General features: G+C 39.2%; 1 pseudogene; it reads left to right on the top strand.

Annotated features, from left to right (window-relative positions):
• Positions 1–5,312: 5,312 nt before the first annotated feature.
• The window catches only part of LOC139712888 (inter-alpha-trypsin inhibitor heavy chain H3-like), a 29,600-nt pseudogene continuing 9,217 nt past the window's right edge, over positions 5,313–25,695 (top strand).

The raw sequence follows: 25,695 nt of genomic DNA, 5'->3' as shown, positions 1-25,695 counted from the left end.
CAGTAGTCTACAGCACGTGGTCTTACAACTGGTGAGTCGTCGGGGAAGGTCACACGAGGGTCACCCGCTGTCAGTGGTCTCATCTGCTCCTCTCTCGCACCTGAAATGTGGCAGAATTTCAGGGTAAAAGGTGATGAATGCAACTATAAAGAAGCCTGAAGCCACTTGAGGTTAACAGGTTTCAGAGATCCACAAGATATGCTCATTCTGTTCAGTTGGTGATGCATGTGAGAATATACAAGTTCTTACATATAAACAGCGACGTTGATCTCAATCACAGAAACGAAAATAGTTGCATCCCAACTGGAACACAGAGTAACAAACTGTTATTGTTTAGAAAAATAATAATCAGTGGCATTTTGACCTTGAAATTGAAGTCACACTTGGTTTACTTCCGAGCTGTTAGACCACAAAGCTGTGCTTCCATTTGTTTTTGGTATTCTGACATTTGGGTACAAGAAGGTCATCAGATACAAGATAAAATTTCTTTTCAAAATGCATGAAGTGAAATTGACATGGGCGATGGGGTATTCTTTGTGATCAGAGCATGGAGACTGTAATCATAGTGCATACTTCTTTTGTCTTCCTATACATTATAAGGTGTCTTCATGTATGCCCCTGTTTTCTCTTCTTTTTTTTTGGGGGGGGGGAATGGCTACATTTATTGATCACAATTACTCATCTAACCCCTGAAATAGATATATTCCATATAATACTGCAATACAGCAAGATGCAACCTTGAATGGTATGATGCAAGGAGCATTTTTTTTTACTCCTTTCCCAATTCTTTTCAGTTCTGTTTTAGTATAGGGGCAGCATTATGGCCAATGAGCAGCCCATTGTATTAATGAATCTTTGTCTAAGCATACAATGTCTGCTTCATATGTCACACAGTGTACCTTCACATACACAACTGCCAATCAAAACTGTACTACAGCCAACTGAACGGTACTTACGTTCAGCGGTGTTTGGTCTTGCCCTCCGCCCTTCCGGAGGGGCACTGAATGGAATGGCTCTGTTGATGTTGACTGTTGCGACTTCGCTCACGGCGTCCGCATCCGTAAAGTTGCCGGCGACGTCAGTGATAGTTGAAGCCCGCCCTCCCAAGTCGAGCATCTTCATGCCAAGGGGGGAGGGGGTGGGCATGGGGGAGTAGACAGACCTCAGGGAGGGGATGTGGAAGAAAGGGGAGTCGGTCTCAAACTGGGAGAGGCCGGAGCCCACCCTGTTCTCCTCTCGCAGGCTGGTCACTCTTGTGCTCGTCCGCGACATCACAGAGACGGAGATGTTTGGCGGGGTGGGGCTCCTCTCAAAATCCATCTCGTCAAAGATGCTCTGCCCGGATCCCGGGATGCTGACCAGCTCGGCTTCCGTCTCCGTCCGTGGCATAGAGTGCATCGATGCGATGTCGTCATCGACGACGTTCGGGTCGATGGCTACCCCAGGGAGGCTCTGCACTGCGAGGCGGGGCGTGGCAGACTTAACACGTTTCTCGGGAACGGCGAACCTGACGCGATTCTCCTTAGCGCTCTTGATCCTTCTTTTACTCAACGTATCCTCTTCCTCCTGCCCACTTTCATTCCCATCATCATTAAAAATGTCCTCCTCTCCACTTTCAGGTCGGGTTATCTCTGAATCCGCTGCCTGTGCTATATCTTCGCCTTCTCCTTCGACAGGAGTTGTCCCGTTTCTGTCATCCTCTGCCCCAGGCACTTCTGCCTTTGTTGACAGGTTGTCCTCCTCAGTTGGAGTACCCTCTGCGACTGCTTGGTCTGTGGACAGTTCGGCTGAAGGCGCAACAGCAATCCGTGCCTGCTGGGGTCCGTACTTTTGGGTAATTTGCAGTTTGCTTGCTGCCTTGAACATGGCCATTGCTCCTAGAGAGGCCATACAATGATAATAAACAAATATAAATCACAACCCAAACAATGATTTTCAATCATACAATTATCTTTCCATGACAAAAGATATCAACTGCTCCTGCTTCAATGCAGGTACCAGTGTGACTTTGTGAATGTACATGCAGCCAACTTCCACCCTAGTCTCAACTATTGCACTATTAAACTATTTGCATGAAAACCACTGAGTCCTGGAGTCATTTTGCCATAGAGATTATGATTTTGTCTTTCTCAAATTGGCAACTCTACAATTTTACTTCATGTCCTGTGCTGGAGAAAATCTGGTGGGACTCTTCATACATTATCAATCCTGCATATAATCAGAATAATACAAAAAATTGTTGATTTGGAAAAAGAAACAGGAACTTCTTCATCTTCTCAATTGAGTTACCCAATTTACACATAGACCATGAATTTTTAATAGAGCAGAGTAAGAGGCTTTCAAAAAATCTGCAACTGATAAAAAAATAATAAAAACATGAAAGATTAACTACACTCTACCTTATGAGAAACATATGACAAATGATATGCATTGTACATAAGCAGATACAGCATCAAATGACAAATTTGTGCCCTCTGGGAACTGATGAGTTAATAACAGAAAGTCAAATTTCACAACCACATCTACTCTGGTCAGATGCACAGGAGCGCAATGCTCATAGTGACACTGTTCGTGAGTGTGTACAGTGATCACATTATACTTCTTGTTTTCAATTGACAGCCTCGCTGAGAATTCAGTCTCTACGGCAGATTTGTTTGCCATGCACCAAATCCCTCCTGAAGATGACATCATATCAAAGAGTTTAAGAGATGATATAGTTTTGGCTGAGATGGGGCTTCAGGTATCCAATGTTTTTTTGCGAGATAATGAGAAACCTCTTACGAATATGAAAAAGCATACAATTCTAAGAGAAATGTAAAGTTTATTTGATGAAAATTGGTTCCGAAATGGCTGAGATATCCAAAAACAAAGAGGTCCTAATAAAAGGTGGGACCCACCTTTTATTTGGACCTCTTTGTTTTACTTTGTTTTGGGAAATTTCACCCATTTAAAAACCAATTTTCATTAAATAAATTTTGAATTCTCTCAGAATTGTATGCTCTCTAATATGTCAGTAAAGTCTTTTTTTTTTAACTTTCTCACAAGAAGTTGAAATCTGAATCCCCAATCTCAACCAAAACTATACCATCCATTCAAGTGTCATCTTAAATTATTGGGGGGGGGGGGGGTGAGGTGAGTGAGGCAGTGGAAGGGAAAAACATGGTAATCAGCAACAAATTTTGTGCTCCTATGTAATTTTTGCAGTGAGAGAATTTGCCATTTTAAAGTCATACGGACTCAACAGTATTTAAGTCACACTGTCACTTCAACTGATAAGGACAGTGGTACTTGCAATACAAAACAGTAAACATTTAAACTCACTAGGCATTTATCATGCAAGAGCAAAACATGCAAACAAAAGGTGCTTATCACTTTACATCAATCCATGCAACAAAAGACAAAGAAAAAGCAATCACTTCCAGCGTAACCATCAGAATACAGGTCATTTCCATGGTGAATAGAACACACAATCAGGGGGCTCAAAGGGGATCATGCATTTTCTTTAAAGGAGCTGATGCAATGTAATAGAGAAATGAAATGAAACTTGATGAACACAGCACAGATTGATTTTTTTAAAAATGCACAGTTTTTGCTTTTCTGAAAAGTCTACCTACAGAAATAAGAAAATATTGTCCTTTAAACTCATAGAATAAACTGGATCATCTCTTGATAAGTGAATGTGAAAGTAAAGGTCGAAAGATTTTTATTTTATTACTATTATTTTTTTTTTTGGGGGGGGGGGGATAAGTGGGAGTGGAAAGATGAGGGAGAGAAAGAGATATGGTGGTGGGCTCATCTGAAGCAGAGGGGTTTTTATGTTAACTGATGAATTATGTATATATTTATGCATATGTTATTTCAATTTTGACTGATCTTGTGTATCCATTGGTCCATGTCACAACAAGTGTTGGTTGAATGTAATATTTACCTTTTTGTGTTTGACGGGCTCCAGCTACAAGCACATAATTGCTTCTTTAAATATATAGGAGTCCTCCTGGGATGTATTTGTTTCTTTGTAATGATTTGTATATTGCTTTATATTTTGCCAAATATATGAAATGAATCTGAATCTGAAAATCAAAAATGAAAATGAAGATACTGAGGTGGGAGCTATGAAGCTATGAAGATACAACTTGTAGGGAGGGCCAAGGAATATCATAAAACTAGAAATTTTCAAGTGCATGAAACTTTGTGAATTTTTCACGGGGTAAAAATTCGCAAAACTTATCATATCATCTAATCAGATTATATACACTGCTTTTTTCCTTCACATATATCATGTATAAATATCATTGACAGAGTTAAACATAGAGCTTATTGTATGCAATGTTTTTAGTGGGAGTAATTATAATGCAGAAAGTTGACATGTTTGGAAAAGCTTAAACTCGTTAGTTGAAAACTCGTTTTAGGTGTCGTTTGTGTAATATATAAGAATTGGATATATTGTGAACTCGATCCGTTCAGTCTTGTAGAATAAACCTTTCTAAAATATTTACCAGGTATGCCAGGTATGTCAAGAATTTCTAAACTCTTACTTTCCTATCTTTTTTTTTCTCATAAAATAACTATATTTCTCTTAAAGTAACCACTCGTTACTTAATATTTCCATCCTGTCCGTTTCTTCTGTGGTATCTAACTTACAGCGACATTGTTTTCACTTAGAAACTATGGAAATAGATGAGACGAAATGAATATTTCGTTATTTCATACTATCCATTCTGTTCTTGAATTTCGTTTTAAACTATGACATGCCAATTAGTGATAGTGCTATGTATTCATGTAATTGTAAATTCATTTGGAAACAGAGGATTTTCAAGCGATTCATTCAATTCTAGAAAAGTTAAGTCATGATCTTCTTCGATGAAATAAGAATAAAGATTTTTTTCCCCCACTGGATACGAAGCGTTGAATAAAAAATGCAGCATATGATGGACAAACAGGGTTTTTGTTTTATGTTCAAATAAAGTAAAGGATTCATTATTCTCTATTTCTCATAATCTATAGAACTAAAGTTCTCTCTCGCTCTCAATCAAAATGTTTTAAGGCTTTTACATTGCAACATGGGATGAAATGTTGGGGGTGTTTTCTTCCAAAGGGCTCCATTGCAGTAAAGATGCTTGTCATGCTAAAATGCAAGGGAAGTTTCATTCCGATGGCATAAACAATGAATTCTAGTCATGCATGATAACAGCAAATTAAAATGTCCCTGCATACACGCGCCGCGCACCCGCTCTGTGTCCATTTCCGGCTTGACGCGATCATTTATAAATACCTGTTGGGAAGGCTGGTATAGTCAGAACGCCCACAAGGAGTCGGAAGCGGGCAAGTTGATCCAAACTTTCTTTTACTGCTGTCCTGATTCAACGGGCACGAATTATACACTTGTGCTAGGTGACTCAAATCAACAGGGAGCTTTTGGCGGGCTATGAAAACGATGAATTCTTTGGCACTTTTCGGAGCTCTATTCACCTTGGCCGCGCTCGCCTCGCTGGGTTCGTGTCTGCCGCCGGGTATTTCGGATGCCGATTTCCATGACGATGATGTCGCTATTATCACCAGTAAGTTATGTCTTTCTTACATATTTCTAGTTTATATGATATGGCATGTCATTGTATTTCCGGGTGCTGTTCGTTATTCCGAAGGTTCGCTATTCCGAAAGGGTCGGTATTCCGAAGGGTCGTTAATCCGAAACACACAAATTCCCTACACCTAGAGGTTCGTTAATCCGAAAATGAAAAAGGGTTTGTTAATCCGAACATTTGTGGCGTTATTCCGAAGGTTCGTTATTTCGAAGATTCGTTAATCCGAAAATGAAATTCGGAACAATGAACCTTCGGAATAACGAGTCTTCGAATTAAAGAGCCTTCGGAATAACGAACCTTCGGAATAACGAGCTGTAACCGTACTTCCTTCGCCTTGTGTGCCATGTTCGATTTCATGTCAATGTTTTCCATTTTACATTGTACGTAATTTTACTGAGTCTCATAATACAATATATCATATTGTATGAAGAGGCGACAGAGTATAGAGAGATTTGCTTAAACAATCTTTTCTATCAGATTCCGTCATATTGTATAGATGCTTTTATATCACCTCATATTGAGTTTTGCTGTACACGGCATGGGGAAATTGTTAAAAAACCATTGTGGAAAAGTTACAAAGGATGCAGAATTATGCGAGATGGTGCTTGATGTTAATAATTGTTATACACCAAAGTGCTCTCTGCTTGCCACATTAAAGGACAAGTCCACCTTAACAGACATGTGAGAGTTTGAGGAAAATTTGACAACCCGTTCAAAAGTTATGATTTTTTTTTTAATTCTTCTCAGTCATTGCTGGATGTGAAGACTATTACAGCTTGTGATGTCACATGTGTACAACGATAATAAAGAAAACATAGAGAAAATTCCACATATTTTCCCTTTTCTCGCATAATAAAAGAACGCTTGACTTACCTCTTTCAGAAGGCAGGTGGAATAATTACCCTTATAAGACACGTCAGTGACAAGTCGAAGAAATGTCCACTTTTTTTCAGAAAATAAAAATATGTCAAATTTCCTTGTTATGTTGTACGCGTGTGACATCATACACTGTAGTAGTCTTCTCATCCAGCAGTGGCTGAGCAGACACTTTAAAAATTCATAACTTGTGAACGGATTGTCCGATTTTTCCCAAACTTTCACTGATGTGTTCTAATGATATTGTTGCATTCACCCATTCCACATGTATATGAAGGTGAACTTGTCCTTTAAACTAGCTCCCTCCTAAGAAATAATCAAGCTACAATATTGCATACTCACCTTCAAAATCATTCATAATCTTGTAACTGCCTGTTTAAACCCTTTCATTACATCTTATTTGGCCAAATACAACAAAACACGATATTCGCATATAAAAGCACTCTATCAATACCATACCCGAAAACCGAATATAAGAAACGTTCCTTTTCGCACACCGGTATATAGCTTTCTTTTCAACAAGCAAGCTTGAGTGTGGTGACTGAAAAAAAAAATATCCCCACTATAAGTATAAAACGTTTACTCATCAAGTTCTTTTTTTTTTAAATAACAAGTCGTACGGAAGACTATAAATAATTCTGCACTTTCCTCCTCTTTTTTTTCTGCCGGTATGTGAAATATTGACAATATTTGTTGTGTCTCTACTATGAAATATCTAGAGGCCTTGTCAGATTCAACTCTGCCATATTCTCTGTTTCCATCTGCCAATACAAAAAAAGGTAAACTTTATAGTCTAGTTTGAAATTGTAAAAGCAGCACGACTGAGTTGAAGAAGAAGTCTAAGGCATGTGAGATTTGGGGATATGGACTAAGATGATCAAACTATCGATGATTTTATGATATCTATCTGATTTTCGCGCGCAATGTCACCCATTTGTCGATTTTATGTCATGTCTTCAGTTGGCTCATGTCCCATCGTAGTATAGCTTCTGTTCTATATCCTCTCATTAATTATGATTTCTGCAAGAAACAGTCATTAATGCTATACTCTGACTTAACGATAAACGACAATTCACTTCAAACATTACCGTAATATGTGTCTCCCTTCCTCCCCTCCCTCCCCCTCCCCCCCCCCCCCTTTCAGGACCGTTTGAACCTCCAGAGGAAGACCCGGATGCTGAATTGGACGATGGGGACCTGCTGGTCAGAGAAGAGCGAGGAGTCGCCGGATTTTTCTCGGGTTACGGATCCGGCGACTTTGAGTGGGAATCAGTGCAAGTGGAGATACCTGTGCTCACGGTGAGTAGTCAAAGATATATATATATATATATATATATATATATATATATATATATACAGGGCTCGACAAAAAACAACAACAAACAAACAGGACTTTCAATGTTTTTTATTGGTTTTTTTTCGGGCAACCAAAAATTTGAAATTGATGATTTTGGTGGCCCCATCGGGCCAACAAAAAAAAAAGTTAGTATGGAGCCATATATATATATATATATATATATATATATATATATATATATATATATATATCCCCTCTCTCGATAGAGATTGATTCAAACGTAGCCGGTATACAGATCTATGCTTCTCCATCTATTACTATACTACATCCTCGTCCGCCTATACCTATCTTCTTCCCTTTCCTCGTCTTCCAACAATCCATTCATCACGGTCGCTACTGTCAATATTACCGCTACCAAACACCATTACCGCTGATCCTGAAAAATTACAGAAAGGAAAAAGAATTGAGAAGAAGACGACGACGAAAAAAAATGAGAAGAAGAAGGAGGAGGAGGAGGAGGAGGGGGAGAAGAAGAAGAAGAAGAAGAAGAAGAAGAAGAAGAAGAAGAAGAAAAAGAAAAAAAAGAAGAAGAAGAAGAAGAAGAAGAAGAAGAAGAAGAAGCACGGCTCTATGTCTGCTATCTTCATAGATACATGTATGATGCCATTTGATGCGGCAGCAGCGGGGGCGAGTAGTGAAGGTTGTGGAAATAATTAGTCGAACAAAGTGATTATCACCCCACGTCGCTGTTCGCGTTGACCGCTGCAAGGATAAGACTCGCATGTAAATTCATAGCAATTAAATATAAAGGGAAATCAAAGTCAGTCATTATTACAAGCATCTTGCTAAACGAAAACACATGGGTCCGATTTGTAATGTTATCTTTCCAACCAGTTTAAAAGGCAATTTTGTTTTACCACGAAAGTTGGATGTACATATTGTTCTCTCGCATGTGTGCAAGAACGAGATATCGCAGTAGAGACTTCGCTAATTTCCAGCGCTCCGGAAAATAACACAAAGTAGGGGGTGGAGACGGAATTCCTCCATTTTAATAGTGTAACCAATGCATTCCCTTCCAGCTAATTAGCATCTAGGTGTTAATAAATCACTGCTTGTTATTAGTAGCCGTTTTGCTGTACAGTTCTTTCCGTCGACACGTTTATCCCGACTTCCAAATCTCAGGATACAGATAGTCCGATATTAGAGCGTGGGAACATGCGACAAGAGGTCTGGACAAACTTTGACCCACGACAAGGGTCAAACTTCTTTCTTACGTCACACTAGGGCATGGAACTATAGCATTATGGCCATAGCCAGCAAGTGGCTGTGAACGTCTCCGGATGATTTTCAAACTTTTACATTTGAACAACTATAAATTGGTTATACTGCATGGGTACAGAGTTTCATAATATAGTGATTGGGATGAGGAATAAGAATGTTTTCGAAAATTAAAACAGATCACAATGAACAAGTATGATGACATGGCAGCCTCACTATAAAAATGCATGAGTAAAGGCTCAAGGAAGCACAACAAAAGAAGAAAGCATGCATAAATTCTACGCAGATGAACTTGTTAAGCATAATTATGGTATTGTAATGTATTACATTGCGACATTTCTGAAATGATTATGTGAGGCTCCTCTGTCATCAGCCCTATTCCCAGTGTAATTTGTTTTGGGTGTTTCAGAGTATTGGTTTCTCTGCTGAAGGACCGCAATAAATTCCACAACATGGAACTGTTGAGTTGTATGTACTCCATGACGTAGGCCTAAACTTATGAAAATCGTCTGGAATGCCCCTTGAATCGAAGTGCTGTGCCACACCAGGTCGATGTTGGCTTTAATGTACAGAGTATCCAATGAGACAATGGATAAGAAGAATTTTCAATAACGTCTGAAATGAAATAAACCGTCATTATAGTCTGGGTGCCAAAGCCACTTTTTGGGCTTAACCTTGTTTTACCGTCCACCCAATGTGTTTTGATGGCTTTGCCCTATTTCGAGGGTGCTGAATCCGAATCTGGATGATGCAACTCTTGCATCCTTGAGGGTTTTGAGATATTCAAGATGGCCGCCAAAATGGCCGCCAAAACCGGAAATTCCCACGTATTTCCTTCTAAATGGTGAGATATTAAAAACAATTGATGGATTTACCCTATTTCGAGGGTGCTGAATCCGAATCTGGATGATGAAACTCTTGCATCCTTGAGGATTTTGAGATATTCAAGATGGCCGCCAAAATGGCCGCCAAAAGCGGAAATTCCCACGTATTTCCTTCTAAAAGGTGAGATATTGAAAACAATCGATGGTTTTACCCTATTTCGAGGGTGCTGAATCCGAATCTGGATGATGCAACTCTTGCATCCTTGAGGATTTTGAGATATTCAAGATGGCCGCCAAAATGGCCACCAAAACCGAAAATTCCCACGTATTTCCTTCTAAATGGTGTGAAATCGGAAATAATTGATGATTCTCCCTCTTTGGAAGATGCTGAATCCGAATCTGGATGATGCAACTCATGCATCCACGAAGTTTTTGAGATATTCAAGATGGCCGCCAATTAAAACCGGAAATTCCCATGTATTTCCTTCTGAATGGTGAGAAATTGAAAACAATTGATGGATCTACCCTATTTCTATGGTGTTGAATCCGAGTCTGGATGATGCAAACCTTGCATCCTTGAGGGTATTGAGATATTTAAGATGGCCGCCAAAATGGCCGCCAAAATGGCCGCCAAAATGGCCGCCAAAATGGCCGCCAAAATGGCCGCCAATCAAAACCGGAAATTTCTATGTATTAGCTTTTAAATGGTGAGAAATAGAAAACAGTTGATGATTTTACCCTATTTCGAGGGTGCTGAATCCGAATCTGGATGATGCACCTCGAGATAGTCAAGATGGCCGCCAAAATGGCCGCCGAAACGGAAACTCCAATGTATTTCCTTCTTATAAATGGTGAGAAATTGATGGTTTTCGTCAATGGCACAGTTTGAACTTGCTGTATATACAGTGAAACCAGCTCTACTGGATATCTTTGAGTTGGTACGATACAAGTGTGCCAGCAATTAACCCTTCAAGACTACAGATGCGGTTGAATAATTGCAAGATTACACTGTTTCCTCTATATATAATGGATAAGTTTTGAACACTAACAATTAATGGACAAGACATGTTCATCTAAATCATATTGTGATAGTGATGTAGAGAAGTGTACTGAAATTACCCAACATTACGTGCCTTAATCCATGAGCAGTTTTAATCTCTTTATCCATGAACACTCAAATTGGTTATTTGGTTTATATTGGTGGTCTTGATGACATTGATGAAGACACGAGTGGGAAATTTTTATTGTTATGCTTCAATTTTTTCTTCAATATGATGTAACATTATGTATGTGTATATGTATATGATTATGTATATATAATCTATTACAAACACACACGAGGGGACGTACAAATCACCAGGTAACGCGCCGTGAAAAAAAAAAAACTAAATAAAAATCAAACGACAACATGGAAGGTAATAGTTGATAATCCAGTACTTATGAATATCATAATCGCGCAGAGTGCTTTTGAAATTACCCTTATTGATATCTGCTATATAGTGGTCATGGATGCAACCATTTCCAATGACCTAATCAGAATATGCGACAAGTTTCACAAGAATACGAGGCGAGACTCGTCAGAATACAAGACAAGTGTTAACACCAAATACCAACATGCCATGATTTAATTTTGCTCTATTGATAGCCGAAAAGGATTAACTTTACATCTATGGAGCCATATTATTGGCGACCACAAGCATTATTTCATAACAATTATGCATAAAGACATTTTCAGTCGTATCTTTCTTTGCGTTTGTACGTTTCAGTATGATGTCAATATCACTTTTTTTCCAGTACGTGTTAAAGTTCCGTTTGAGACATATCGGAATATCTCAGTATATTACAATACCATTGTGACAGTCATTTTGACTGTCAATAAATTTTGGCTGATTTGACAAATTCGCTCAACTGAGTTGAATTCAAGAATACGAATTATTGGTTTTCACCCTGCATGGGTTTAATATCCCGCTTCGCGTTGGAGTACAATACTGCACCATTTCAGTATAAGAACATGTTAAGGAGTTTCCGTTCATACAGGACATTTATAGATGTCCGAAAACCTTCAAAGACCTTCAGCACCCTCGAAATAGGGTAAGACCATCAATTTATTTTAAAATTTTTACCATTAAGAAAAAATATATTAACATTGGAATTTCTGCCACTTATTTTGGCTATCATCTTGGACGTCTAAAAACCATAAAGACTGGACGAATTTCAACAACCAAGTTTCGAGGGTGCTGAATAGGGCCTAAAATTTACCAATTTTTGACAGTTATTTTGGCGGTCATCTTGGACATCTCAAAACCCTTAAAAAAGAACACGAAAGTTGCATCAACCAGGTTCGGATTCGGCACTCTCGAAATAGAGTAAAACCGCCAATTGTTTTCAATTTTACACCATTTAGAAGGTAATATAGGGCTTACATGGAAATTTTCGTTTTTGACAGCCATTTAGGGGCCATTCTGGCGGCCATCTTTATTATCTCAAAACCCTCAAGGAAGTAAGAGCTTTATACTGGAGCTTCAAATTCAGCAAACTCAAAATAGTGTAAAACCACCAACTGTTTTATATTTTACACCATTTAGAAGGAAATAGGGGGTCTACATATGAATTTCCGTTTTTCGCGGTCATTTTTGGCGACCATCTTTATCATCTCAAAACGCTTAAGGATGCAAGAGTTGTATCCTGAGCTTCGGATTCAGCACACTCAAAATAAGATAAAAACTACCAATTGCTTTCAAATTGTCACCATTTAGAAGGAAATACATGGGAACTTCCGTTTTGGGCGGCCATTTTAACGGCCATATTGAATATCTCAAAATCTTCAACAATGCAGGAGTTGCACCATCTAGATTCTGATTCAGCACCCTCGAAATAGGGTAAAACCATCAATTGTTTTCAATTTCTCACCATTTAGAAGGATATACGTGGGAATTTTCGGTTTTGGTGGCCATTTTGGCGGCCATATTGAATATCTCAAAATCTTCAAGGATGTAAGAGTTGCATCATCCAGATTCGGATTCAGCACCCTCGAAATAGGGTAAAACCATCAATTGTTTTCAACATCTCACCATTTAGAAGGAAATACGTGGGAATTTCCTTTTTTAATCGGCGGCCATTTTGGCGGCCATCTTGAATATCTCTAAAACTTCATGGATGCAAGAGTTGCATCATCCAGATTCGGATTCAGCACCCTCGAAATAGGGTAAAACCATCAATTATTTTTAATTTCTCAACATGTAGAAGGAAATACGTGAGAATTTCCGGTTTTAATTGGCGGCCATTTTGGCGGCCATCTTGAATATCTCTAAAACTTCATGGATGCAAGAGTTGCATCATCCAGATTCGGATTCAGCACCCTCGAAATAGGGTAAAACCATCAATTGTTTTTAATTTCTCAACAGTTAGAAGGAAATACATGGGAATTTCCGGTTTTGATTGGCGGCCATTTTGGCGGCCATCTTAAATATCTCTAAAAAACTTCATGGATGCAAGAGTTGCATCATCCAGATTCGGATTCAGCACCTTCCAAATAGGGAGAATCATCAATTTCACACCACTTAGAAAGAAATACGTGGGAATTTTCGGATTTGGCGGCCATTTTGGCGGCCATCTTGAATATCTCAAAACCCTCAAGGATGCAGGAGTTGCATCATCCGGATTCGGATTCAGCACCCTCGACATAGGGTAAAACCATCACTTGTTTTCAATATCTCACCATTTAGAAGGAAATACGTGGGAATTTCTGGTTTTGGCGGCCATCTTGGCGGCCATCTTGAATATCTCAAAACCCTCAAGGATGCAAGAGTTGCATCATCCGGATTCGGATTCAGCACCCCCGAAATAGGGTAAAACCATCAAAAAACATTGGGTGGACGGTAAAACAAGGTTCAGCCTCTGGCACCCAGACTATTAGAAGTGGACAAGTTAACACATTTTCGCAAAACATTGATATTGGCAGCAATAACGTGCATGTGCATTAGATGAAATGGCTAGTTATGACGTAATTAATGACGTAACATTACCTTTGGTATGTACATATATTATGTATATTCATGATTACATGATAAACATTTTTTATTTGATTTTAAGTTAGGGTATTGATTCATGACAGATAAAAGAAAAAACAAGCAAACAAACAGAAATTATTTGCTTGTCTGACTGGACATCATTGCAATTCCTATTATCCGGGGCCTTTTTCATAAAACTTGTCATCAGTGACAAGTTGTCATAGATGTGACAAGCTACAGAAATCCTTGCATCTGATTGGCTGAGAGCAAATTTGTCGTAGAAATGTAGCAGTTGTCACTGATGACAAGTTTTATGATCTCGAGTTTATGACGAATTCTTGCTTTGGTTTAAATCTAGTCTTTGCCCCCCCCCCCCCCTTTCTCTTCCCACGTCATTTTACCCGCGTGAAGTTGACGCCCGAGATTCTGAAGATCTCTGTGACGTCATACATCACGGCGCGCTATTCGAGCACGGAATTTCGGAGCAAGCTGAAGAACATGAACAAGAACCACAGTGCAGAGGCCACCTTCACCGTAAAAATTCCCGAGGATGCTTTCATTAGCGCCTTCTCCATGTAAGTCCGGGGGGGGGGGGGGGGGGCGGGGGGAGTACTCCACGAAGGTTTTGGTTTTGGTTGAGAAGGGGTTTCAGGCGTCCACCTATTTTTTTTTTTTTGGGGGGGGGGAGATAATGAGGAAAAGTCTCAGAGGAATTCAAAGTTTATTTGATGAAAATTGGTTTTGAAATGACTGAGATATCCAAGGACAAAGAGGTCCTGATAAATGGTGGGACCCATCTTTTATTATATAGGACCACTTTGTTTAGCTTAATTTTCTATGATTATGTAATCCTGTGAGACCCTTTTGTTTGTGCATACAGGTACTGCTTCATCTTCTTAAAGCCACTGTTAACAATTTGCAGATTAAAAAAACAAAACAGCTTTAGTGCTTCAAAATAGTTCTAAAAAGTCAGTAAGGGATAGAAACAACCAATGTTTAACAGTTAATCAGTATGACCAATGTTAAGTGTTACATTGTAGATATAGGGCCTATAAGATGTGAACAATAGTTAAAACCGTATATAGAATAAACCGTCTTCAGTTATGGTTTATTGAGAAAATTAGCGATGAAATTGTATTTCTTTATATATTTGTGGCTTTATTGCATTTTTTTTTAATTCTTATGGTAGGATGTTTTGTGATACAACTCTTACAGCATACATATGCATCAAATGTGATAACTCGAACATTTTTGTAATCAGTGCTTCCAATGGCAGACAGTGGCTTTAAGGTAGAACATTGCCAGGGGTCGCGGAAAGTTTGTTTGTCTGTTTTTCTATTTTTGTTTTGTTTGTTTGTTTGTTTGTTTGTTGTTTGTTGTTTGTATTTTGTGGCGTATTTGGTGGGACTGATGGGCAGGTAGGGGATGTCAAAGGTGAATGGTATACGTCCGCGTTGACGGGAAGAATCTCCGAAGGATAGTCATCGGTTGTGTTAAGATTGTTGTTGTTATTTTAATTTTCCCAGTTTGGGAGAATAAGTAGCTCCTTACCCCCCCCCCCCCCCCCTCCATTCCGCGTCCCCTCTATACTCTGACATGATCTCTCCACGCCCCCTCACCATACAGGACGATAGATGGCGTGGTCTACCACTCTGAGGTGAAGCCGAAGGAAGTAGCGCAGAAGGAGTACAACGAGGCCAAGGCCAGGGGTCAAACAGCAGGTCAAGTAAAACAGAGGTAAGTCATAGGAGCCGGGAGAAATATTTGACGTTGTCTCTAGAATTCCCTACAAGTCGGAAATCGATGAATCATCTATAATAGAAAATCATTTCATTTTTATAAATCATGGACAGATCAGAAAAACTGTCGGATCAGGATGATCATTGTTATTTTTACCGGGCTATTTCCCCTTGTTTGTTTTGTATGTAGATTTATGTCTTCTGTTTTGACGGAAGGAAAGTTCTCGAAGAGGTCATGACCTCTTCGGCATTACACACAAAGTTTCAGAAAATGCATCGATATTTCCTCTGAATGTGTGTGTGTGTGTGTGTGTGTGTGTGTGCACAAAAGTGTAACATGCATGGAAATGGCAATATTTTGATATCCAAACTAGTGAGGCGAGTCTTCTTGGGCCCGAAAGGTCAGGTATTTTCTTGTACTTAATTTCTCTTTAAAGTCCATAGATATTGAAAATATTTAGTAATCTTTAAAAAAGAAAGGTTTAATTTCTTTCACAGTCTATTCTTGTGTGTATCAAAATAATGAATAGTGCTTGCATGATCTCGAACTATAGGCCCTATGTAAAAACGCATGACGATGGTCAAGCCAAAGATCAGGTTTAGAGTAGGCCTACCTCTGACTTCGGAATAAAATGAGGGCCCCTCGCGCATTTAGAGCGTCCACGGATTAGAATGTTGCTTTACTCATCATGGGCAATTTGTTTTGGTAAACATGGCAAGCGATTTGCAATTGACAGCATGGCATTTCCTGTATACGTGCTAGAGGTCATGTCTATACTGCACGCGACCATGCACTGAAACGAAAACAATAACTCCGCCTGCAGATGCCAATAGACTCTGAATAACCACAAACAATATTGTCTATAATATAGCACACACAGACACTGAGACGCACAAGCTTTATACAGTTAAACCAGGGAGGTGAGAGGAAACACCTCCCTGGTTAAACTAGCCTTAGCAGCGACCTTTCTATGTAGCGGTCATCTGCCTTATGCTGTCGCTGAACACCTTGCCCACCCCCGAGAATATCTTGAAAACGGCCACCAATTTTGCTTCTCGCGGTGAATTGTAATTTGTCTGTTAGCCGCCACAGATCCATAATTATGTATGGCCGCAGCTGAGCTGTTAATTCAGAGCGTTTTTCTGCTTTACAGCTGTACCGGTCATTGCTAAATTGAAAACAGCTTAGCGATAGCCACGGCCATTCAGTCATAGTAAATGCACTCGTGAAAATCTTGTTTGCTGGTTCACATGCTACTATGTAACAATTCGATCTATTTTAGCGGCACTGTAATGCATGAAACTACTGTACGCATGCATATACTCATAGGCACAAAGAAGTGCTTCACAACGATAATGAATTTTTATACTTGCGGGCAATACACACAAAATGACGGATAACCTGTCTAAAGCGGCCACCTGTCTATAACGGTCACACTGTTTATCTCCCTCTGGCGGCTGCTATAGGTTTGACTGTATATACTGTATAGATGTATACATTATATTATATTATATTATATCATATTATGTTATATTATATTATGTTATAGCATATTATACTATATTATATTATATTATGTTATATTATATCATATTGTATTATATTATATTATATTCCTGGTAAAAGAGGAAGAGGAATGAAACAATTCTGTATGATTTCTCTTTCTCTATCTGCTCGTCTGATGTTACATAATGATAACGGTGTCGATTATGAATTAGCTCTTCAGACTCAACCAAGTTCACTGTGTCCGTGGCAGTGTCGGCCCGCACGTCTGTTGTCTTCAACGTCACATACCAGCAGCTGCTGAAGAGGAAAAATGGCTTGTTCCAACATCGAATCCATATTCAGCCAGACCAGGTAATATCTACCAATAATGCCACACTCATAAACCACTATATTATAGCGCCCGACAAAATGCTTCATGTGCTGAAGTGGAGTATAGCGAAAACCGCAAATATCACATGATAGCAATAGGGATTAATAACATCTATAATAGCAATATACTTGTACATTTTGTTATATATATATCATATACATCATGCGTAAAATCTGCCATTAACTTGACAAAGCCCTATGGTCGAAGATTCGTTAAAACGTCTTTCACGGAGTTTCCTAAGAGATATCTCACTTAGCGACCAATGTTTGCGAACGTAGTGAATTTTAGCGAATTTTAGGTTTTAGGTTCAGGGTTCGTAAACATTATCTTGTAATCAAATTCGCAAACAGTTTTCGTTGTCGCAAAAAAAATTGTGAACATAACATAAAGATATTATTCAGAGGGGAAGGTTTAGGTATGAGTTTTTTTTTTCAATTTGTCTCCCTCTACAAATAAAATTTGTTAAGATCGCAACTGCTGCTCTGTAAATTAAAGGACAAGTTCACCTTCATAAACATAAGGATTGAGAGAATGCAACAATATTAGTAGAACACATCAGTGAAAGTTTGAGGAAAATTGGACAATCGATGCAAAAGTTATGAATTTTTAAAATTTTTGTGTTGGAACCGCTGGGTGAGGAGACTACTACAGCTTGTGAGTCATATGCGTACAACAGTATAAAGAAAATGTAAAAGAAAATTCAACATATTTTCACTTTTTTCGCATAATAAAAGAGCATTTGACCTGCCTCTTTCAAAAGGCAGGGGGAATAATATTACCCATAACATTTGTCGGTAACGAGTCAGGGGAATGTGTACTTTTTTCAAAAGATGGAATTTTGTGAAATTCTCTTTATATTTTCCTTATATTGTTGTACGCATGTGACATCTAAGTTATTCATACACTGCAGTAGTCTTCTCATCCAGCGGTTACTGCACAAAAACTTCAAAAATTCATAACTTTTGAACGAATTGTCCGATTTTCCTCAAACTTTCACTGATGTGTTCTACTAATATTGCTACATTCTCTCAATCCTTATGTTTATGAAGGTGAACTTGTCCTTTAACAAACATGTCGGAAAAAAGGGGGAGACAAATTGAAGAAACTCATACCTGAATTCTAAATATGTTCAAAATTTCTTTGAGACAAATTGCGACATGTGAAACTGTTTGCGACTATTAAAACTGTTTGCGAGTTTGATTGCAACTGTTAAACTTGATTGCAACTTTTTACTAGTCCTAGACGAAACCTAAAATCGCTACATTCGCAAACATTCGCCGCTCAGTGAAACACCCTCAGTAATCACTACTGTGTGTACCAAAGTCTTCTCAGACTGCGAGCAGAAACCTTTTGTTGTTAGTTATGTGCATATGTATATGTATATAATATATATATATATATATATATATATATATATATATATATATAATAGAGAGAGAGAGAGATTCATATGTTTATGCACTGTTTTAGAATATAATCATGATTACGTATAATCATGTACATAACGTATATCATGTGTGTGTGTGTGTGTGTGTGAGTGTGTTATATGAGGAAAGAGAAAAATGGTGCATGTATCTTTGAAATTTTTACCCCTTTCACTGAACATTTTTGTTCGAAAAAGTGCGCGAGATGAAAAATACGTCTCCATCGGAATTGTCGAGAATGCGTTCATTAATTCGAAAGAAAATGTGATGAAATTGAGCGGGAAAACATACATTATATTTTTTCTTTGTTTTCTAATATTTCATCATCTGTCACGCTCCCTCTTTCAATTTCCATCTCTCTCTCTCTCTCTCTCTCTCTCCCTCTCTCTCCTTATTCCCTGTTTCACAACCCTCTTTGTATGAAGGTTTTAGGAAATCATAAAAGCCCTTCCTAAGCTATTTGGGAAAGACAAGATTGACACGTGGGGATACCCGGCAAAATGGGCTTTATACGTATTCATATACTCAGTACCTATGTATACATGAATACATATTCCTACATTTATATGTATATATATATATATACGTGTGTGTGTAGATTTATATATATATATATATAAACAATGTATATGTATTTATAGGCATGTATACGTAGTGTATGTATTTAAGCCCATTTTGCCGGATATCCCCCACGTGTCAATCTTGTCTTTCCTTCCCATAGCTTAGGAAGGGATTCTGTGATTTCCGAAAACCTTCATACAAAGTGGAGCGTATAATGATGTACTAGATGAAGTAGTACGCTTTTTGAATGTTGATCTCCGTCGGTGATCGTTGAAATTCGCTCGAACTTGAATGATTGCTAGAACAAATGCAAATCTGCTGAAATTGGGCGAAAAATCTACTTTGTACTGGGGTAAAATGCGACATCTAAACCCATCAAGACTTAAGTTATGCGGTCCCATTACATAAACAGACAGATAAAAATCCAATTGTAAAGACTGTGCTGCATAAGAAAAAAAAAAAACAAACAAACGAACAAACAAAGAAACTGTGTTCCCATCCTAATTTCACATACTCTATACACATTGTTATTACTCGCGCATTTTTCATATTCGATTTGTACAAGACATGTTATGATTCATCCTCTTATTCATATCTCGTTGCATGATATCAAAGATAAGAGACCCTCATCATTATTCTACCACTCTTTATTACCACTATGATAATTGTTTTCATGATCATTTCCGTTATTTCATTGTTATGCAATTACAGCTGCTATGATAGTAGTGAGCGTCATTACCTTAAACGAGCAGTGAGCATTGGTTCAGTTTGGTGCAATACGGAAAGATTAAACTTTAAAATTTAAAGATTAAACTGCTGTCACATATCATTTTTTTTTTAGTGTGGAGAAAAACATTAAAATATTGATTTATTGTGAATCTTTCTGTTGTTTGTTTTTATTTCATTTATTTCTACTCACGTGCAAAATGTAACTCTGGATTCTTCTACTTTTCATTTTCGATTTGAAGGAAGTTCCGGACGTACGCATCGACGTCCATATAAGCGAGCCGCAGGGCCTCAAGGAGGTCGAGGCCTTCTGGGAAATGTCAGACAGCGAGGACCAGAAGAAACTCAACAACCTGACGACCATCGCCACGAGGTCGCGCTACTCGCGCATCGTGTTCGATGTCCGCGGCGAGGGAGCCCTCATAACCCAGAACGGCATCGTGGGTGAATTCGTCGTCAAGTATGACGTACAGCACAACGTAAAGGCGGGCCATCTGCAGGTAAAAATAGATAAACAAACAATCAAATTATCGATAAAAGAAATAGTATGATAAAAATACCGCGTAGGTAGAAATGTAGTAAGTCTGTATGGTAGTGTGTGTTATTGTGTTCGCGTATAAGTTACTGAGTTGGTGCGTGATGACCAACTCAGTGTTCGAAAAACTTAGTGATGTGTGATGACCAAGTCAGTGGTCGACCAAGTCAGTGGTGTGTGATGACCAAGTCAGTGGTCGACCAACTCACTGGTGTGTGATGACCAAGTCAGTGGTGTGTTATGACCAAGTCAGTGTTCTACCAAATCAGTGGTGTGTGATGACCAAGTTATTGTTCAGCCAACCAAATCAGTGGTGTGTGATGACCAAGTCAGTGGTCGACCAGCTCAGTGGTGTGTGATGACCAAGTCTGTGATTTAGTGTGTGATTTGATGAACATTCGTTGCAATTGAAGGCCTGAGCAAGAGTATTGCTTTTTGTAATGAAGGTAGCATTAATTTGTTTTTTTTTTTGTCACAACACCCCTCTTTTCTCCTTTCCAGATAGTCAATGGATATTTTGTGCACTACTTCTCACCTACTGAATTACCGACAGCTAGGAAGAGTGTGGTCTTTGTCATCGACGAGAGCGGATCGATGCAAGGAAATAAAATACGACAGGTTAAAAGAAAAGTTTACATTGTTTGATTATACCAAGCATGCTAATGGCAGGTTACACCCCTTTAAATTTCCTCATATTCTTTCCTCTCTTCTCGACCCCCTCTTTACAAGTTTCGTTTTTCTAGTGCTTAATCTCCTCGTTATTGTTGTCATTCTTGTTGTTCCCTTACTTCTTTATCGTCTTCCATTTTATTTTTTCTCTTTTTTCTTCTTCTTCATCATCTTCTTCATTTTTTCATTCTTGCTCCTCTATTTTCTATTTTATTTTATCTCACACGGCGTTGCAATCAAACCAGAATATGTAAATGTTTATATATATATGCATATTATATATATATATATATATATATATATATATATATATAGGTGGCCTGTGCCATGTGCTTCTACTACATTAATGCTCTAATGAAATATATGTACGCTAAGCCAAACATAAATAAAGCAAACATAAATTCTACAATTGCAAATCAAGCTAGGCCTGAATCCCCTTCACAACCCCAAGTCCTTGGAGAAAAAATTAAGACCAGATCAATTTGTCACCGTCACATAAATGATATAAAGTTCATACTATCTTCAGATTTAGGAGAATCCAGTGATGTTTACTAACACTGGCATGCAGACCAATTCACAAATTTTGGGGAAGTGATTTCACAGTAACTTTCTTTACCTCTTTATTCCAATGTTACTCACCCCCACGCCTCCCCCCCCCCCCCAAAAAAAAAAAAATGAAAACAGACGAAAGAAGCCTTCTCCACAATCTTGGATGATGTGAGAGACATCGACACATTCAACGTCGTGGTTTTTGAGAACAGCGTGGAGGCCTGGCGGGACAATCAAATGGTTCCCGCAACGGAAGAAAACATAGCCGATGCCAAGAGATATGTCAAGAGGATCGATGCTAGTGGAGGTACGTTGAGCACCAACTCAGTACATTAAGTGTAAGAAGCATGAAAAATAGACAGACGTGTAAAAATTGAGCTTTAGATGAGAAAGATGAATTAAGAATCCATGATAAAGTTTGCTCCACACATACACTGTACGTGCCTAGGCGCGCACACACATACACACGCACGCACAAACACACAGTATGTGCGACGGCCTAGTTCTCTTGAATTAGTACTCAGTAATATGATTTGAGAAAAAAAAATAGATGTTCACAACCGAATGAACATAAACGGCTGCTGAAATTTCTGTGAAATACTCAAGCGAATAAACATTGAATACGTGTAATGCCTAAATTTGTAAGACGGATACTATTACTCATCCCATTTTGAGTGCGCAAGGCATATATCTAAATACTAATTTTTATCTCATTTGTCGTTACTATTATGATGGTTAAGATCAATCATTTCTATATTCACACACCACGATAGTCTAATAAAGTACACGCCATCTTGCTAATTAGGAATTAGAAAAGAGAACGTTAAGAAGAAAAAAACGGCCATCACCCTAACAATGTAACAATCTGAGAATAAAAATCGGCCGAGCAGTTCAGTTGCCAAAAATATATGTGAATTCAAAAACAAACCAATGTAACGTACTTCACTAGAAATAATTCTGAAAATTAGATTTTCAAAAACAATTCTGAAGCATTAGAGATTCAGACCATAGATTGTTGAGACATGAAACGTTGAATCTTTACGCAAGGGTAAAAAATTCTTACCTTGCTGGTATTAAAAACCATGTTGTTTGTTGGTTTTTTTTTTACATTTTTTCTCGGCTTCATTATGTCATTTTATGAGAGTTTTTGTATTAACGGGTCCACATGTTAATGCATTCATACTCTAGGTACAAACTTTTACGGAGGTCCTCTTGAAAGCTGTCCGTCTTCTGGACGAGCACCACGGGGGAAAACAGTCCTACCCTTGATCATCATGCTATCGGGACGGTGCGCCGACATCGGGCGAGGTCACGAATACTGCTGAAATCACTTCCAGAATCACCAAGATCATTGACGGGACGCATCTCCGTGTTCAACATCGGGTTCGGCCATGGCGTCGACTATAACTTCCTCGAGAAGCTCTCGCTCAACAACAACGGCCTGGCGAGGAAAGTGTACGAAGATTCCGACGCGGCCCTGCAAAATGAAGGGTTTTCTACGACGAAGTTGCCAACCCCCTTCTGTTTAACATCAACATCGAGTACAACAACAACCTCATAGACAAGGGACAGTCTCACCAAGTCTTCGTTCAAGGCGTACTACGACGGCACGGAAATCACCGTAGCGGGAAAGCTGAAGGATGAAGTGATCAATGCCGTGTGGAAACAAGCCCGGACCAGCCCACGGAAAACTGTGGAGAACCACGACCCGGCTACGCCGGCGGGAAAACGAAACGATCCTCGCCTCAGCAGCACAGCCTGCCGTGCTCTCACTCGTTGACGGGAATGAGAGCAATGACCTCCAACTGGACGTGACGATAACAGCAATGTCCCTCGATGTCGGCATCGAGTTTTAAACACTTCAGTACCCGTTGACGTAAGCTTCGAGATAGAAAAACGTTACATCATTGTCTTGTACAGAATATTGTGCGGAGCAAACTGCTCGCAGAAAAAGGCGTATAGCACATTTTTCTTGTATTCTTTGAAATCAGTGCTGCGAACCAGGAGAAATCTCTGCGAGCATGTCCAAAAACATGTGGTGCAGAAATGCACCCACTAATTTCCCAGACCTTGTAATATGCGCAAGTGGAATGAAATAAGATATATGTGTAAGTTTATAAAGATTAAAGACGTTTTTTCCAGCATTTTACGTCGAAAAAAAAAGAGAGAAAAAAAAGTGATGATGGCTTCCAGGATATCCCAATGTGACGTGGCCGAAATTTCGACAGGCCTAAATCACTTACCTATGTTAAAAAGAATTCATGCTAAGAATTTACGAATTACCCTGTCTATCATTAAATTGGCTCTTTAAAAAATCAAAACTCACTATGATGGGTGTTTGTAGAGGTAAGGCACACACACCATGCCATCACATACCGCACCACGCAGGGCACACGCCCTATCGTATCAAAACTCCAGTAATCGTGCCATGTACCTACCTGTGGACACTATACGTCCTGACACATATTATCATGCATTACCGTTCTATTATCTTGCCAATACTGCTGTTCTTCCCCTTCCACGAACAGGAGGAACGAACTCTGAGTCGAAACGAAGTTGACAACTTCGCCCAGGCGCCTCTGGGCATACCTTTCCATTAAGAAACATTCTGGACCAGCGGAAGACGACCAGGAACCGGGCGGCCAGGGACAATCTCACCGAGAGGGCGCTCAAAACCTCTCCATGAAGTACCATTTCGTCCACCCCACTGACGTCGCTGCTTGTAGTGAAGCCCCGAGGAGGATGCGGTCGACGAGCCCATCGGCGGTGGCGAGGGGACGTCGTCGCGGAGGGACGAGGTGGCCGACGTTGCCCAATCACTCTACCCGCAAGCAGCTCCGAAAACAGAGTAAGGACTTTGGATTATGTTCTTTGTTTGATCGCTTGTTTTGTTTCTTTCATTGTTCCATGTTCCACATTTTACAAGTAAATGAAGAAAAATCGCTACAGACATAAATTTAGAAGAACAAAAAAATATATATTTTATGCTGAAATGAAAATAAGAGATGGTGCTTGGATAAATTCTCTGTCCAGATCACTCAAAAAAAATTGGGTCCTGTGGAAATTATTTTCAGAGCAGATACACAGTTTGTATAAACTTTATGGGAGAGAGAATATCTTTGTCGCGTAGGATGGAAAAATCGTTGTAATGTTCTTCACTATTCTTAATAACCATTGATAAAAAACACATCTGGAAAGGCTAAATTGATATATCAATGTTCCAACACTGAAGTAAAACTTGTTTGTATTTCTACTCACTTACTCACTCTATTACTGTGCACAGGAGATTAACCATTCAAAAGGGTAATGAAAGGGACATGTCTGATTACCAAGTTTTGCTTAAGATCAATAATTATAGAGGGATCAATATTTAGTGAGGTTAGACACAATTTCACTCCGAACCAAAGTTCTTCCACAAACTATCTATGCTGTGCACTGGCGTAGCCCAGGGGGGGGGGGGGGGCGATGGGGGCGGTCGCCCCCCCCCCCCCCCCCCCCCCCCCCCCCCTAAGATTTGGGACCGGGGATTTGGGAGGCGGAAAAAAAATGCGTGTATACTGTATGCATGCACACGAAGCGGGTCTCCTTTGCAACCTTTCATCAATTTTAATAAGTATTTTTTTTTTGAATATTTCACTCAAAGTGTGCACCAGATCGTTGAATTTCAATTCAAAATATGCAAAATCTCTCGTGCTTGGGAGGGGGTATCCCCCTCCCAAACCCTCCCCCTCTGTGCCTCTTTCCCTAG

Source organism: Diadema antillarum, unplaced genomic scaffold (genome assembly GCF_040938485.1).
Source record: "Diadema antillarum isolate AM-2024a unplaced genomic scaffold, OU_Dant_1.0 seq00001871_RagTag, whole genome shotgun sequence".
NCBI classification, from domain to species: domain Eukaryota; kingdom Metazoa; phylum Echinodermata; class Echinoidea; order Diadematoida; family Diadematidae; genus Diadema; species Diadema antillarum.
The sequence above is the reverse complement of the archived record's forward strand: the minus strand, read 5'-3'. Positions and strand labels throughout refer to the sequence as shown.